We start from the raw sequence: 16,435 nt of genomic DNA, 5'->3' as shown, positions 1-16,435 counted from the left end.
GTCAGCAGACACACTGGGTTTCTGTAAAAGTTGTATGTGGAAGGAATACTGACATGGTCCCTGGAATATTGTTCCAACTGGTGATTTCTTCTGTTTCGTCTGATGTAGTTCCTCACCATAGTAAGGAACCATCCTAGCATTTGCCCCAGCAAAACTGGCCTGTTTATAGTTGTGAACAACAACAAAACCCCTATTTCTAGAAGTGGCCAAATAATGGGGCTTCTCACCATTGATGTGGGAAGAAGCTTAGAAATTTCAAACATGGTTTGTGGCTCTAAAATTGCCCATAGATTATGGAAGAGGATGGGTAAAAACTTGTACGACCTCTGAAGTCGTCCAGTGGTGGACACTGCCCTTCTTACTTGGGTGTTGCATGTTGAACTCAGAAAGCATGGAGCTATTTCTGCTGGGAGGTACTATCATGCCTCTGCTTCCAGCCAGTCTGCTGAGTAGCTGCATTTCCAAAGGAGCAGCTCATTCCCCAAAACTAAATGATTTTCAGGAGGTGTGGAGGAAAGATCAAAGCCTTAGGAAATGAAGGAACATAAAATAAAATCTACAATACAGGCGAAAGCTGTGTGGACTGCTTCATCATTTCTAGCCAGTTCTCCCCAAAGCCTCCGCACTGTGATTTCCATGAAACACTCCTATGCTCTTAAAGACAGACTAGCCTGAAAGTTTAAACAGGCTTTGTCTCCTTCTCATCCCGTCACACGAAGCCACATGTACGGGGCTTTTGTTTTGAAATCATACTGGTTCTTAAGGGTAAGAAAATAAACAAAAGAGTGGTTTTCCCAGTGCATTTTAAAGGCATTTATCAGAACCTCAGTGATAAATCTTCTTTTATTTGAAGAGATATCAACTGACAGTCATCCTTCTGAAACATAGTATCCTGATGGACAGAAAGCCAAGTGAACCCACACGGTAAATTTGTAGCCCTGGCCTTTTCTGTGTTAAATTTCTCCTCTCAGTCCATTCATCAAATGTAAATTTAATGGTCTGGAAATGTTGGCAGGCTTTCTAAATTTTTCTTTGCATGGTATTAAACCAAGACTCATTTATTCGTGTCCTAGACTATATTACAAGCTTCCTGGCAGTGAATCGCTCTTATTTACGATCAGATGCTTAATGATTTCATGTTAAATAGCTTTCATAGTCCAACAGATTGGGAGGAAATTGTACTTTAGTCTATTCTAACCCCTGTCTCTCTCTTCTTTGAGAATTTCTCCCTGACATTTGAGGTAAGTGTTTCTATGATTTATAATTCATATTATTTTAGCCCCGATTCCCATTCAAAACTTCTAAAACTGCATAACCTTACTCTTACTCGGGGTTAAATTGCAGATTTCCTTCCTGCTTGATACTGGAAACAAGGTTCAAAATATCTGGCCTTGGGACACCGGAGCATCTTTGAAAAAAATTATTTTTAAATAAAGAGCCAGTTTTGTATATCTACTTTCATATACTTCCTCTTTGGACAGAAATCTTTTACTAAAAAAAAAAAAAAATCGTCTTCAGATTTTCTTATTTAAATGGAAAAATAAGGATCAAGTAAGGATTTTTATTCAATAATTTCTGCCTTTGGTAATAAAATCTCAGGCAAATTAAGTGACCACATAAAAGGAAAGGAATGTATAAGTGGCTAAGAGTCTGCATCTTAGGGAGAATAATTGATATGCCAATTAAGGAGTTGTCCAACCAACTAGTTCTAAAGACAATGCGAAACCAATGCACCCAAGGACATCCTATCCTGTTTGTTCCATCCTATTCTTCATTGCCACTCGGAGTCGTCCCAGCCTCCCCGCCGCCGCCCAACACACAAGGTGTGATCAGAAGTAAGTCCTCCTGTACGGTCCTGGAAAGTGAATCTGAAAACAACCCGAGTTTTCATCTCCTTAGGGCTTCCTTGGAAGGTGTCACCACTCTCTCCTAGTATCAAATAGAAATAAAGAGCTTCAAAATAATTATTTCAAAACGATTTGGGTTTTCAAGTTCATTTATTCCCCTCACAATCATGTTCTGCAGTGTAATGATAATATGGGAGATTTTCAGGAAAGATTAAGCTTGGGAATTTGTACCGTTTTGGAATTTTCATAAAGAGAACAGTACTCAAAATAGAGATTTGCTTTTCCCGTAGATAATCTGCTAAAATTTTCTAAGGACAACTTTCTTCTTCTTTTCAAGGAATTAAATTGCAGCAGAATCACCTTTCAGAAGGACTGAAATTGAGTGTGTTGCCATTTTCTTGCCTAGATAAAGTCTTCTCACTTCTCCAAGTGCCCAGGATGCCACCCCCTGCTTCTGCCAGTCACGTGATCCCCTCACCATCTCTCACAGAGCTTCTGCTTGCCAGGGTCTACACAGGCTCACTTGCCTGAGCCTGTAGGAGGAAAAGTATACACATCACATCTAGCCAAGTCAAAACCAACTGGCTTTCTCTGGCTGACCACTAGCTTCTAACATCCTTTATTCCTTAAAACCAGTTCACTTTCTTTTTTGTTTTATTTTTGAATTTTATTTTATTTATGTTTTATACAGCAGGTTCTTATTAGTTATCTATTTTATACATATTAGTGTATACATGTCAATCCCAATCTCCCAGTTCATCACACCATCACCACCACCCCTGCCGCTTTCCCCCCTTGGTGTCCATATGTTTGTTCTCTACATCTGTGTCTCTATTTCTGCCCGGCAAACCGGTTCATCTGTACCATTTTTCTAGATTCCACAAATATGCGTTAATATACGATATTTGTTTTTCTCTTTCTGACTTACTTCATTTTGTATGACAGTCTCTAGGTCCATCCATGTCTCGACAAATGACCCAATTTTGTTCCTTTTTATGGCTGAGTAATATTCCGTTGTATATATGTATCACATCTTCTTTATCCATTCATCTGTCGATGGGCATTTAGGTTGCTTCCATGTTCTGGCCATTGTAAATAGTGCTGCAATGAACATTGGGGTGCATGTGCCTTTTTGAATTATGGTTTTCTCAGGGTATATGCCCAGTAGTGGGACTGCTGGGTCATATGGTAGTTCTATGTTTAGTTTTTTAAGGAACCTTGATACTGTTCGCCATAGTGGCTGTATCAATTTACATTCCCAACAGTGCAAGAGGGTTCCCTTTTTTCCAGACCCTCTCCAGCATTTGTTGTTTGTAGATTTTCTGATGATGCCCATTCTAACTGGTGTGAGGTGATACTTCATTGTAGTTTTGATTTGTATTTCTCTAATAATTAGTGATGTTGAGAAGCTTTTCATGTGCTTCTTGGCCATCTGTATGTCTTCTTTGGAAAAATGTCTATTTAGGTCTTCTGCCCGTTTTTGGATTGGGTTGTTTGTTTTTTTTAATATTGAGCAGCATGAGCTGTTTATATATTTTGGAGATTAATCCTTTGTCCATTGATTCATTTGCAAATATTTTCTCCCATTCTGAGTGTTGTCTTTTCGTCTTGATTGTAGTTTCCTTTGCTTTTCAAAAGCTTTTAGGTTTCATTAGGTCCCATTTGTTTACTTTTGTTTTTATATCCATTACTGTAGGAGGTGGATCAAAAAAGATCTTGCTGTGATTTATATCAAAGAGTGTTCTTCCTATGTTTTCCTCTAAGAGTTTTATAGTTTCCAGTCTTACATTTAAGTCTCTAATCCATTTTGAGTTTATTTTTGTGTATGGTGTTAGGGAGTGTTCTAATTTCATTCTTTTACATGTAGCTGTCCAGTTTTCCCAGCACCACTTATTGAAGAGACTGTCTTTTCTCCATTGTATACCCTTGCCTCCTTTGTCATAGATTAGTTGACCATATGTGTGTGGGTTTATCTCTGGGCTTTCTAACCTGTTCCATTGATCTGTATTTCTGTTTTTGTGCCAGTACCATATTGTCTTGATTACTGTAGCTTTGTCGTATAGTCTGAAGTCAGGGAGTCTAGTTCCTCCAGCTCCGTTTTTTTTCCTGCAAGACTGCTTTTGCTATTCGGGGATTTTTGTGCCTCCATACAAATTTTAAGATTTCTTTGTTCTAGTTTTGCAAAAGATGCCACTGGTAGTTTGATAGGGATTGCATTGAATCTGTAGGTTGCTTTGGGTAGTATGGTCATTTTCACAATATTGATTCTTCCAATCCAAGAACATGGTATATCCCTCCATCTGTTTGTGTCATCTTTAATTTCTTTCATCAGTGTCTTATAGTTTGCTGAGTACAGGTCTTTTACATCCTTAGGTAGGTTGAGTCCTAGGTATTTTATTCTTTTTGTTGCAGTGGTAAATGGGAGTGTTTCCTTAATATCTCTTTCAGATTTTTCATCATTAGTGTATAGGAATGCAAGAAATTTCTGTGCATTAATTTTGTATCCTGCAACTTGACCAAATTCATTGATTAGCTCTAGTAGTTTTCTGGTGGCATCTTTAGGATTCTCTATGTATAGTACCATGTCATCTGCAAACAGTAACAGTTTTACTTCTTCTTTTCCAATTTGTATTCCTTTTACTTCTTTTTCTTCTCTGATTGCCATGGCTAGGACTTCCAAAACTATGTTGAATAATAGTGGCGAGAGTGGACATCCTTGTCTTGTTCCTGATCTTAGAGGAAATGGTTTCAGTTTTTCACCATTGAGAGTGATGTTTGCTGTGGGTTTGTCATATATGGCCTTTGTTATGTTGAGGTAGGTTCCCTCTATGCCCATTTTCTGGAGTGTTTTTATCATAAATGGGTGTTGAATTTTGTCAGAAGCTTTTTCTGCATCTATTGAGATGATCATATGGTTCTTATTCTTCAATTTGTTAATATGGCGTATCACATTGATTTATTTGCGTATATTGAAGAATCCTTGCATCCCTGGGATAAATCCCACTTAATCATGGTGTATGATCCTTTTAATGTGTTGTTGGATTCTGTTTGCTAGTGTTTTGGGGGGATTTTTGCATCTATATTCATCAGTGATATTGGTCTGTAATTTTCTTTTTTTGTAGTATCTTTGTCTGGTTTTGATATCAGGGTGATGGTGGCCTCATAGAATAAGTTTGGGAGTGTTCCTTCCTCTGCAATTTTTTGGAAGAGTTTGAGAAGGATGGGTGTTAGCTCTTCTCTAAATGCTTGACAGAATTCACCTATGAAGCCATTTGGTCCTGGCCTTTTGTTTGCTGGAAGATTTTTAATCACAGTTTCAATTTCATTACTTGTGATTGGTCTGTTCACATTTTTTATTTCTTCTTGGTTCAGTCTTGGAAGGTTATACCTTTCTAAGAATTTTTCCATTTCTTCCAGGTTGTCCATTTTATTGGCACAAAGTTGCTTGTAGTAGTCTCTTATAATGCTTTGTATTTCTGCGTTGTCCATTGTAACTCCTCCTTTTTCATTTCTAATTTTATTGATTTGAGTCCTCTCCCTCTTTTTCTCTCTTTTTTTTTTTACTTGGGGATGCACCCTGCTGGTAAAAATGTTTTCAGCATCTCCAATACATGTGTATTTATGTATAAGCTATAAATATTTATTAGTTTCTGAATTATTATGTGTATTTTTAAGGATATATGGAAATTGAACTTAAAAAGTATTAAAATAACCATAAATAGAAGTTCTAAAATTTTCTTTCTTGCACTCCTGCTGGGATCTAGGCAGCTGACTCTGCAGACCACTGGATGGTGGGTGGTGGTTGGTGGGTGGTGATCCCAGAACCCGGAGGTGATGGAGATGATGTGGGGACGTGGCACGTGACTGCAGACTGAAAGGAGGCAGAAGCACGCTAACTGAGACTGGGTTTTGGGACTTGCCTGCATCTGGATTCACTCCGAGTCACTTGTGATAATCCCAATTCCCACTAAGCACAGCGGTGTCACGCATCAGAATGACTAACGGCCGAACTAATAATAAATCTCTAAGTTATCCATTTTTCAGAATTGTTTCCACAGAAGTGAAAGAAGGTGGGAGAATATCACAGTCCTCAACTCTGTCTACTAGAAACACACAGTTCCCCCAGCTCTTCCTAAGACACGATGTAAAATGAGAGTGTTAGCACATGGCCCGGTCATTACTGGCAACTGCAAATCACATTGTACGAATCACCCCCATCTCATTGAAGAAGTACCCTGACCCTGCAATAGATGAAGATTGTGAACTTTCAGAAATTTATTCATCTGGGAATTTTAGACAAAACATTTGAAGAGATCTATTCTGTTTTCATTAACATTATGAAAAAAATCATTAAAATATCAGTTTGGGTTTTTTTTTAAAAACAACAACAAACTTACAGAGCTTTACTAGTTAAATGTTGAGGCATTTGTTTGCAGTTGGTTAGAAAGAAGACATTATCATACATCTCCTTGTCTTTATTCCCTCTAATATCACCTAAGATCTCTACAAGATGAGGCAGAGATGTGCTCAGGCAAAGGCTTACTTCAAACAGAAATGTGGAGGGAACTGCTGGCTGCAGAGAAAGATCAAAGGGAGAGAGCTGTTTCGTTTGCCAGACATTCGTATGTTCCCTCATTCATCAGGTGTCTACTGAATTCCTAAACTGTGTCAGGCAGTCAGGGTGCAGAGCAGAGAGATGTCCCCCTATCCTCACTGAATGGACAGGCCAGTGGGAGAGGCAGCTAAACTAGCAGGGGGTTAGTTCCCTGTAAGAGGATCTTACTCACGGGAATGCCCAGGGCGCCATGTGGGCCCAGAGAAGCCTGTGAAACCCACAGCATTTGGACAATCCTCCACCCTGGCCGCCTGGGTTGAATTCTAAAAAATATAATAAAGTTGTGAAAGAAGAAAATAATAAACATTCACCCAGCAAGTGCTGTGTGCCAAAGACTCTGCTACAGGTTTGTTTTTTTTTTTTGGCTGTGTTGGATCTGTGTTGCCGCACGCAGGCTTTCTCTAGTTGCGGTGCGCGGGCTTCTCATTGCGGTGGCTTCTCTTGTTGCGGAGCGTGGGCTCTAGGCGCGCGGGCTTCAGTAGCTGTGGCTTAGGGGCTTAGTTGCTCCACGGCATGTGGGATCTTCCAAGACCAGGGCTCGAACCCGTGTCTCCTGCATTGGCAGGCGGATTCTTAACCAGTGCGCCACCAGGGAAGCCCTCTGCTACAGCGTTAATGAATATAGTTTCTTGACGGGAGTATAATGAGGGAAAACATGAGGGAAGTCCTGAAAGCCAGACTTCTTGAATTCATACCCAACTGCAGCGTTTACTAGCTAGCTATATTAGGGTAAGGTAGCTCACCTCTCTAAATGTCAATTTCTCTGTATGTTAAAGGGGATAATAATAGCCTTTATCTCAGAGGTAAATGCTATAGTTATGAGGAATAAACCAGATAATCTAGGTAAAGCAATAGGACTATGTCTGACACAGCAGATGTTCAGTAAATGTTAGCTATTACGTAACTGTTAATCCCAATGACCCATGAACTAGCTGTTATTATTATTTTTTTTCCATTTTATAGATGTAGGAACTAAGGCCTAGAGAGCCTTAGTAACTTGCAATGTTGCTACCATGATGTGGAAGCCAGGCTGTGTGTGGTCTGGCAAGCAGAAACACTGGCCCAGGAAAAGGAGCGAAAATGTTAAAAACATAGTGATTCAGGGAAGAAGGGAGGAGAGGATGCTTCCAGAGGAACATCTACTGCACTTATTTCAGAAGGAGGAGGTCAGCGCCGTAGAGTGTCCAAAAGAAGTAGATTGGAGATATTTTTCATTATGTGGATATTAATAGATTATATGAATAGATGATCTACATGGGTAGATAAGAGGCATTACCTTGGAATTTCAGAATTTTAAGTGGATTTTGGTTTTATCTACAAATCAAATAGAAAGGGGGGAAGGGGAAGAGACTTAAGACTTGCAGCTGGGAGAGGCCAAAGTTGCAAGGTGTTAGGATTAAAAAGTTAATACGTAGTGTATACTGAGGTTTCGTTTTGCTTTTCCCATTGGTTTTGTTGCCATTTGACGTTTAATTATAAAGAGTGTATTACATGCTACTCTGCTTTGCCATACCAAAACATTTTCTTTTTTGTTTATAAAACACTGGTTCCTAGAATTTCTTCCTGTCTAGTCCTAAGGCTCAATTTTCTATACTCGGATGCTATACCCGAAACTGCAGTTTCAATTCAGTACTAGTGATGGTGACCAGGAAAATAACATAACCTGAGAGAACCGAGCCCCAGTAACCCCTTTTACTAGTTGCCGCTAACAGGAAGGAGACATCTACAGGAGCTGCTTCTGGAATGAGTACCACCTTCTCCGTAAAAGGCCCTTCTCTATCCCTTCTAGAAGGTCTTCTGCTATGCAGACATTCCTGTTCACTGTTTCAATCCTACTAGTTCATTTATCAAACAGGAAAAACAAGACAAGCACATAATGAAACGCTAAATGTTATTCGTCTTCTGTTTCCAATGATAGAAATAGCAACAATAAATCATCACTTCCCTTCATGTTTTCACTAACTCACATTTCCTACTAAGACTCAGAGTGAGAAACAGCAAGGTTTGGCGAACAATGCTGAAGTGTGATGTCACTGTGTGGTCCTAACCATTTTCTCTAAGAAAGCAGACTTTAGGCATTATTTTGATTCCATTAATGACCACTCAAGATAAGGAGATTTTCCATAGGTCTTGGATGCCTTCTTTCCTCACTCAGAGGACTTTTAAACCTGGGAGAGGTTGTAAACCTTTGTAAACAGGTTTACAAAGGTTGCCTTTGTAAAAAAAATGAGTAGCTTCGAGGGCCCCAAGGCATAATCTCAAATGAATGATAAATAAAGAGAAATTCTGCTCACAATTTTCCCAACACAAATGAAATAGAATGAGTATTTCTTGGGCCTATAATTGCAACAGCTCAAACTTTACAAATCGTTTCTGCCAGATTTCAAAGGTGTTCAGAAAAAATTTTACTATGTCATAAGAAATATACGTATCACTTACTTTTATGAATATTGTAAATAAAACCACTAAACATGACAACAGGTGAACAGAAAGTGCATGCAAACTAATTGGAAGATAAGCTAATGAATAACCTTTCTTTTTGTGTTAAGAATGTATCTATATGGGACTTCCCTGGTGACGCAGTGGTTAAGAAGCTGCCTGTCAATGCAGGGGACACGGGTTCGAGCCCTGGTCCGGGAAGATCCCACATGCTGCCGAGCAACTAAGCTCGTGCGCCACAACTGCGCTCTAGAGCCTGTGAGCCACAACTACTGAGCCCATGTGCCACAACTACTGAAGCCCCCGTGCCTGGAGCCAGTTCTCTGCAACAGAGAAGCCACCGCAGTGAGAAGCCCACGTCCTGCAACGAAGAGTAGCCCCTGCTCGCTGCAACTAGAGAAAGCCCGTGCGCAGCAACGAAGACCCAATGCAGCCAAAAATAAATAAATAAATAAATACATTTATATATTTAAAAAAAAAGAATATCTGTATGGATTATTTGGGGCTTTTTGCTGTTGAGTTGTATGAGTTCCTTACATATTTTAGATATTAACCCCTTATCGGATATATGGCTTGCAAATGATGTCTCCCATTCCGTAGCTTGCCTTTTCATTTTGTTGCCTGTTTCCTTTGCTGTGCAGAAGCTTTTAGTCTGATGTAGTCTCATTTGTTTATTTTTATTTTTATTACCTGTGCTTTTAGTATTATATCCAAAAAAGTCATTGCCAAGACCAACGTCAAGGAGATTTTTCCCTATGTTTTCTTTCAGGAGTTTTTTGGTTTCAGGTCTTACATCTTAAGTTTTTAATCCATTTCAAATAAATTTTTGTGTATGGTGTAAGATAGGTGTCCAATTTCATTTTTTTTTGCATGTGGATATTCATTTTTCCCAACACCATTATTGAAAACAAACAGTTCAATTTAAAAATGGGCAAAGTACCTGAATAGACAGTTTTCCAAAGAAAATATACAAATGGGCAACAGGTACATGAAAAGGTGCTCAAGATCACTAATCATCAAGGACAGGAAAATCAAAACCACAAATGAGATATCATCCTACACCCTTGAGAATGGCTATAATCAAAAAAACCCCCAAAAAACAAAAAACAAGAGATAACAAATGTTGGTGAGGACATGGAAAAGAAGGAACTCTTGTGCACCACTGGTGGGAATATAAACTGGTGCAGCCATTATGGAAAACACTATGGGGGTTCCTCAAAAAATTAAAAATAGAGTTACCATGTGATCCAGCAATCCTACTTCTAGATATATAACTGAAAGAAACAAAATCAGTATCTCAAAGAAATATCTGCACTCCCATGTCACTGCAGCATTATTCATAATAGCTAAGATATGGAAACAACCTAAGTGTCTGTCAGTGGGTGAATGGATAAAGAAAATATAATGGAATATTATTCAGCCATAAAAAAGAAGGAAATCCTGCCATTTGCAACAACGCATGATGGATGAAGCTGGAGGGCATGATGCTAAGTGAAATAAGCCAGACAGAGAAACACAGATGCTTTATGGTATCACTTATATGTAAAATCTAAAAAAAAAAAAAAAAAAGGAAGAAAAAAAGAAAAAGTCAAGCTCACAGAAACTGAGAGTAAAATGGTGGTTGCCAGGGGCTGGTGGATGAATGGGAAGATGCTAGTCAAAAGGTGCAAACTTACAGTTTTAAGATGAATAAGCTCTAAGAATCTAATGTATAGCATGGTGATAGCAGTTAATGTTACTGTGTTAAATACTTGAAATCTGGTAACAGAGTAGATATGAAGCATTCTCACCACACAGAAAAGGGTAACTATTTGAGGTGATGGACGTGTTAATTAACTTGATTATGGTAATAATGTCACAATGTATACGTGTATCAAATCATCACATAGTACACCTTAAATATATACGATTTTGTCAGTTATATCTCAATAAAGCTGCGGAGGGTGGGGAAGGGATGTATGTATATGGTCTTAAGATCTGAAAATAAATAAAGAAAAGGTAAGATCATTTAAAGTGCTTTTGGCCTGCCTCCTAACCCTCAGCAGAAATAAAAATATTTCTTAAAAGACCGTGGATGCCCACTGTGCTACTTGTGGTCTCTTTTTCTATACTGGCCTCTTGGGGAGAAAATGCTGGGTAAGATGAAGTGTTCCGACACCCCATTGTGTGAGTGTGTGCAACTGCTCCTTAAGGCAGGAATTGAAGGCTTTAAGGGAATCACAGGGAGATTTTAGAGAGACTGGCAATGACACTGAACGCTGCCTCTACATCACCCCCGAATCAAACAACCTTCTTGGGTGCAGGTAGTGTTGTTTCTGTTCGTCCTTCTCTCTCCCTCTTTCCCTTCCACCCTCCAGGCAGAACAACTTAGCATTTGCTCGATGGCTTGTACGTCTGTCAACTTTTCTTGGAGGAAGGAAGTGAGAAAAATCAGTTTGCTACCCCTAAATCTCCAACGGACGTTCCGATCGTTGTAGGTATTTGCCCAGCTTCACATGAAGTATCAACAACCTGCAGTGAAGGCCGCTAGGAGATTATAATGGAGAAGATGGCTTAAACTCTTTGGGAAACCAGGAGGATCTAAGGTAGAAAATAGTCAGATAACCATAGGAAGAATCAATATTTAAAGTGCCGGGTCTGTAAGCATTTCTGAGACCCTATTTTATCAAATCCTCAAGGCCTCCTTCATCTGGTTTCACCACCTGTCTTGGGAGAGCAGGGCAGGGAACAAGGATGGGTTCCAGGACTGACCAGGAACATGTGATCGTGCACACCTTCCAGCTGCTGTCCTTCCTCACATGGCTCATTCCTGGCAGGAACTGGTCTTTCCTCCACTTCTCTTGTCCCTTCAATGTACTGGGTTGGTCAAAAAGTTTGTTTGGGTTTTTCTGTAAGATGTTCATCTCTACCCTCACTTCAACCTTCTCTTGAGCCACTCTGATTCTCCAGGAACACACATAAGGGTAACACAGGGCAAGAAAAGATAAAAATGCTGAGACAACTACTGTTTTGGGAGAGGGATGGGGGGCTGTGGAGAGAGAGTCATGTGACCCAGGACGCTGCAATGAACAGGGAATCTGTTTTTTTGTGCAGAAGCCAAGACTTGGATTCGCTAAAGTCTGCAGAGGTTTGGGGGCTCGTGTATGGATTTACAAAGTAACATCTACGTTTGCCACATACGTTTTCTAAGTAAATGCCACCTAAGAAGTAGCCCCATTTTGCTGGGGGCATCCCAGAAAGCACAGCCTGACTCCAAGCCTTGAGGCTGGCATTTATTCAAGAAATGATCCCAGGGAGTGGAGGTGAGGGGCAGGGGAGTGAAGACGGGAAGAAGAGAAAAGCTGACACAAGGTGTCTGCAGGGCTCAACCCACCGGACTTTCTGAGGAGCCTCATAAGTCGTGCCATAGAGCGGTCCCCCAGAGGACAAACGGAAAGTGATGACCCTCAGTTCCCATCCCCCACTGGTCAAACACGGCCCTCTGGTTGTTGACTCCCCTGCACTGCCCAGCAGGTGCCCAGAGACATCAGCAGAGAAACCCCAGGGCAGGAAGCAAGAGGCGTAGTCAGTGGACCCTTGGCCAGGAGCTGGAGGGTTCCATCTGCTCCAAGCTGGTCAGTACCTCTGTGGAGCTGGTCACTTAAGCTGTGGCTACAGTTGAAGGGGTGGTGGGAGGGCCCAGAGGATTGCTGGGCACACAGGAGGGACCCACAGGGCAAGAGAGTCCATTGTTATAGGACAAGAATGAAAGGGCAGCGCAAACGTTCTTAGTTACACTTACAGTCTAGAATTGCTGGTAACTGCCTTTGCTTTTCCTTTCACAGCCGAAAAATACGCATAACATATAACGTTCTTAGGTATGTGTTTGATATATGAAATTTTGACTAAGATTTCATGAATGTATGTGGCATTGAGATGGTATCTCTAACACTCCTTCCATGCCTCACGCAGTGTGTTGGACATGGGTTGAAGGGAGATTGACCCCATCCTCCATGCCAGAGGGGGGCCCTGATTATTTCAGCTCAGTCAAGGTCATCTCAGAGTCCTTTTCATAAGGATTGGTTCCAGGAATTCAAGCTGAAGCCCATCCGTACATGACATTCCCACTGTGTATGACCTGATTTGTCCTAGAGGTTCCAGAAGGCTCTTCCCTGGGATGTTGTAGCATATAAGGACTGCCACACCGAGTTCTGCCTCCCAAGTGAAGCCAGCCTAGGACAGGACCAGGATGAGGGACAGCTAAAAACACACAGCCCCTGGAGCAACCCTACCCTGAAGCCATCCCATCTTGCACTTCCAGTTCAGTGAATAGCTTTCCTTGTCATTTAAGCCATTTTAAATCAAAAGGATCTTAACTGACACTTGGACAGTCTGAGTCTCTCTCTTTTTTTTTTTTTTTGTGGTACACAGGTCTCTCACTGTTGTGGCCTCTCCTGTTGCAGAGCACAGGCTCCGGATGCGCAGGCTCAGCGGCCATGGCTCACGGGCCCAGCCGCTCCGCCGCATGTGGGATCTTCCCGGACCGGGGCACGAACCCGTGTCCGCTGCATCGGCAGGCGGACTCTCAACCACTGCGCCACCAGGGAAGCCCTCCCTGACTTCTAATCAATGATTTAACCCCACAGGAAAATTTTAATTCCAGAGGAGGGAAAGGTGTCCTCCTGGACAAGGGTAGGCTTCTTCCTCTGAGTTCACTTATTGACTTATCTGCAGCTGCACTGGTTTAGTGAGGGAGACATAACCTCTTTGTGTTGCCCCATTCAGAACTCTTTGTCACCATTTTTTCCTTCTGAAGCATTTTGACCAACTAAGCTGGCAGTTGCCTTAAAAATATATTTCATCCATTACCTGTACAATGAGACAGAGTTGATAGGAAAGAATTCAAGGCATTTTCCAAGTTGGGGCCTGGGGTGGGGTGCCTGGAACTCAGAATTATTATTTTTTTAAGTCTAGGTTACATAGTACAAGGAATATTGAATTGTTAACAAAATTCCTGTCACGTGAATATTTCATACCCTTAAGGATTTCGTTTCTTGGCCCTATTTTGTAGTAGTCTCCTAAAGACTCTGCCCTTAACGTGCGGGGTGTTCTTTAGAATAGAGAGAGTGGAGGGCAGATGAAGTAAAGCTTTACAGGCAGGTCCCTGGGGTCAGGCATGGCTTTCTCTGCTTCAGAGGATTATGCTGTCAAAAGCCCTTCTGTGGCATCATGTCCCTGGAGTGACTCATTCACTGCAGCCTACAGCACATCCATTAGAAGTGGAGCCAGGGCCCTTTCTGTAGGACATCTACGAGGGCGACAAACCTATTACATGTTTAAATGTCCGTGGCAAGAAAAATTCCCAATCTGTCAAATGTTCAGACAGGGTTGCTGTCTGGCCTTCCTGTTGCTGCGGAAATCGCTGAGTGAAATATGACCTCTGACTTCACATCTTTGTATGATGATTTACTGGGTAATTCAAGGCACCTTTGTCTCTGACTCAGAAAACCTAATGAAGTAGGAGGAGTTGCTGCCAGTTTTCTGAAACTCACAAAAGAAGGGTTATAAATATTCACTTTCTATCAATTCATATTTAATGTCTCATCTAAATTAAAACCAATTTATTATAAGGGCCTAAAAAACTATTTCAAATTATACTTTCTGATCTAATCCTCTTCTGGCCTGCTGCGTGAATGAATTTTGACTGTCACAAATACATAATCTGTTATTTAAAAAAGATCCTAAACTTTTTAGATGCAACACCAAAGGCATGATCCATGAAAGAAATAATTGATAAGCCGGATTTCATTAAAATTTAAAACTTCTACTCTGTGAAAGACACTGTCAAGAGAATGAGAAGATAAGCCACAGACTGGAAGAAAATACTTGCAAGGACATATCTGATAAAGGATTATTATCCAAAATACACAAAGAACTCATAAAACACAACAATAAGGAAATGAACAACTTGATGGGAAAATGGGCAAAAGACCTGAACAGACATCTCAACAAAGAAGATACACAGGTGGCAAATAATCATATGAAAAGATGCTCTACTCATATGTCATCAGGGAAATGCAAATTAAAACAACGGTGAGATACCCTTTCATGCCTATTAGAGTGACCAAAATCCGGAACACTGACACCACCAAATGCAGTGAGAATGTGGAGCAACAGGAACTCTCATTCATTGTTGATGGGAATGCAAATGGTGCAGCCACTCTGGAATACAATTTAGCATTTTCTTACAAAACTAAGCATACCCTTGCCCTACGATCCAGTAATCTTGCCCCTTGTATTTACCCAGCTGAGTTGAAAATTATGTCCACACAAAAGCCTGCACATGGATATTTATAGCAACGTCATTCATAATTGCCAAAACCAGGAAGCAACTAAGATGTCCTTTAGTAGGTGAATGGATAAATATCCCTTAGTACATCCAGACAACGGAACATTATTCAGCACTGAAAAGAAATGAGCCATCAAGCCGTGAAAAGCCATGGAGAAACTTTCACTACATACAGCTAGTAGAAGAAATCAATCTGAAAAGGCTGAAAACTATAACATTCCAACTATGTGACATTCTGGAAAAGGCAGAACTATGGAGATAATGAAAAGATCATCGGTTGCCAGGGGTAAGGGCAGGTGGGGAGGAATCAACAGGTGGAGCACAGAGGATTTTCAGAGCAATGAAAATACTCTGTGTGATACTATAATTGCAGATACACGTCATTTTACATTTGTCCAAACTCACTGAGTGTACAACATTAAGAATGGTCCCTCCTACTAGAGAATGGACTTGAGGATATGGGGAGGGGGAAGGGTAAGCTGTGACAAAGTGAGACAGAGGCATGGACATATATACACTACCAAACCTAAGGTAGATAGCTAGTGGGAAGCAGCCGCATAGCACAGGGAGATCAGCTCAGTGCTTTGTGACCGCCTGGAGGGGTGGGATAGGGAGGGTGGGAGGGAGGCAGACGCAAGAGGGAAGAGATATGGGGACATATGTGTATGTATAACTGATTCACTTTGTTATACAGCAGAAACTAACACAATATTGTAAAGCAATTATACTCCAATAAAGATGTAAAAAAACAAAACAAACGACAACAACAACAAAAGAATGGTCCCTAATGTAAACTATGGACTTTGGGTGATAATGTGTGTCAATGTAGGCTCATTGACTGTAACTAATGCACCGATCTGGAGGGAGATGTTGATAATGTGGGAGGCTGTGCCTGAGTGGGGGGAAGGGGCATATGGGAAATCTCTGTCTCTTCCCCTCAATCTTGGCTGTGAACCTAAAACTGCTCTAAAAAAATAAAGTCTATTTAAAAGGAAAAAGAAAGATCCTAAGTCTAAAGCAAGTGTATAAGGCACCAATGCTCCCACATAGTCGACTTATTATTTTACTTTTCTCAGAGAAAAAAGAAAAAAAGGTAGATGACTAGTGATCCAAAGAGGAGAGATTTTAAGGTTTCTGTTTTCAATGGAATCAGTAGGATTATTACTCCGAAATAACAATTGATAAATTATAAGGATATTTTAAGGT

General features: G+C 40.7%; 1 long non-coding RNA gene across 1 annotated transcript; it reads right to left on the bottom strand.

Annotated features, from left to right (window-relative positions):
• Positions 1-6,385: 6,385 nt before the first annotated feature.
• Positions 6,386-14,006, bottom strand: LOC125961300 (uncharacterized). The gene is made up of 3 exons (XR_007471840.1): positions 13,750-14,006; positions 6,635-6,725; positions 6,386-6,420 (listed from the first exon to the last, which is right to left on the bottom strand). It is a non-coding gene; the product is annotated as an uncharacterized LOC125961300 (long non-coding RNA).
• Between the last annotated feature and the right edge of the window lie 2,429 nt (positions 14,007-16,435).

The sequence above is a fragment of the Orcinus orca genome, chromosome 15 (genome assembly GCF_937001465.1).
Source record: "Orcinus orca chromosome 15, mOrcOrc1.1, whole genome shotgun sequence".
Classification (NCBI taxonomy): domain Eukaryota; kingdom Metazoa; phylum Chordata; class Mammalia; order Artiodactyla; family Delphinidae; genus Orcinus; species Orcinus orca.
This window is presented reverse-complemented; position numbering and strand designations above follow the sequence as displayed.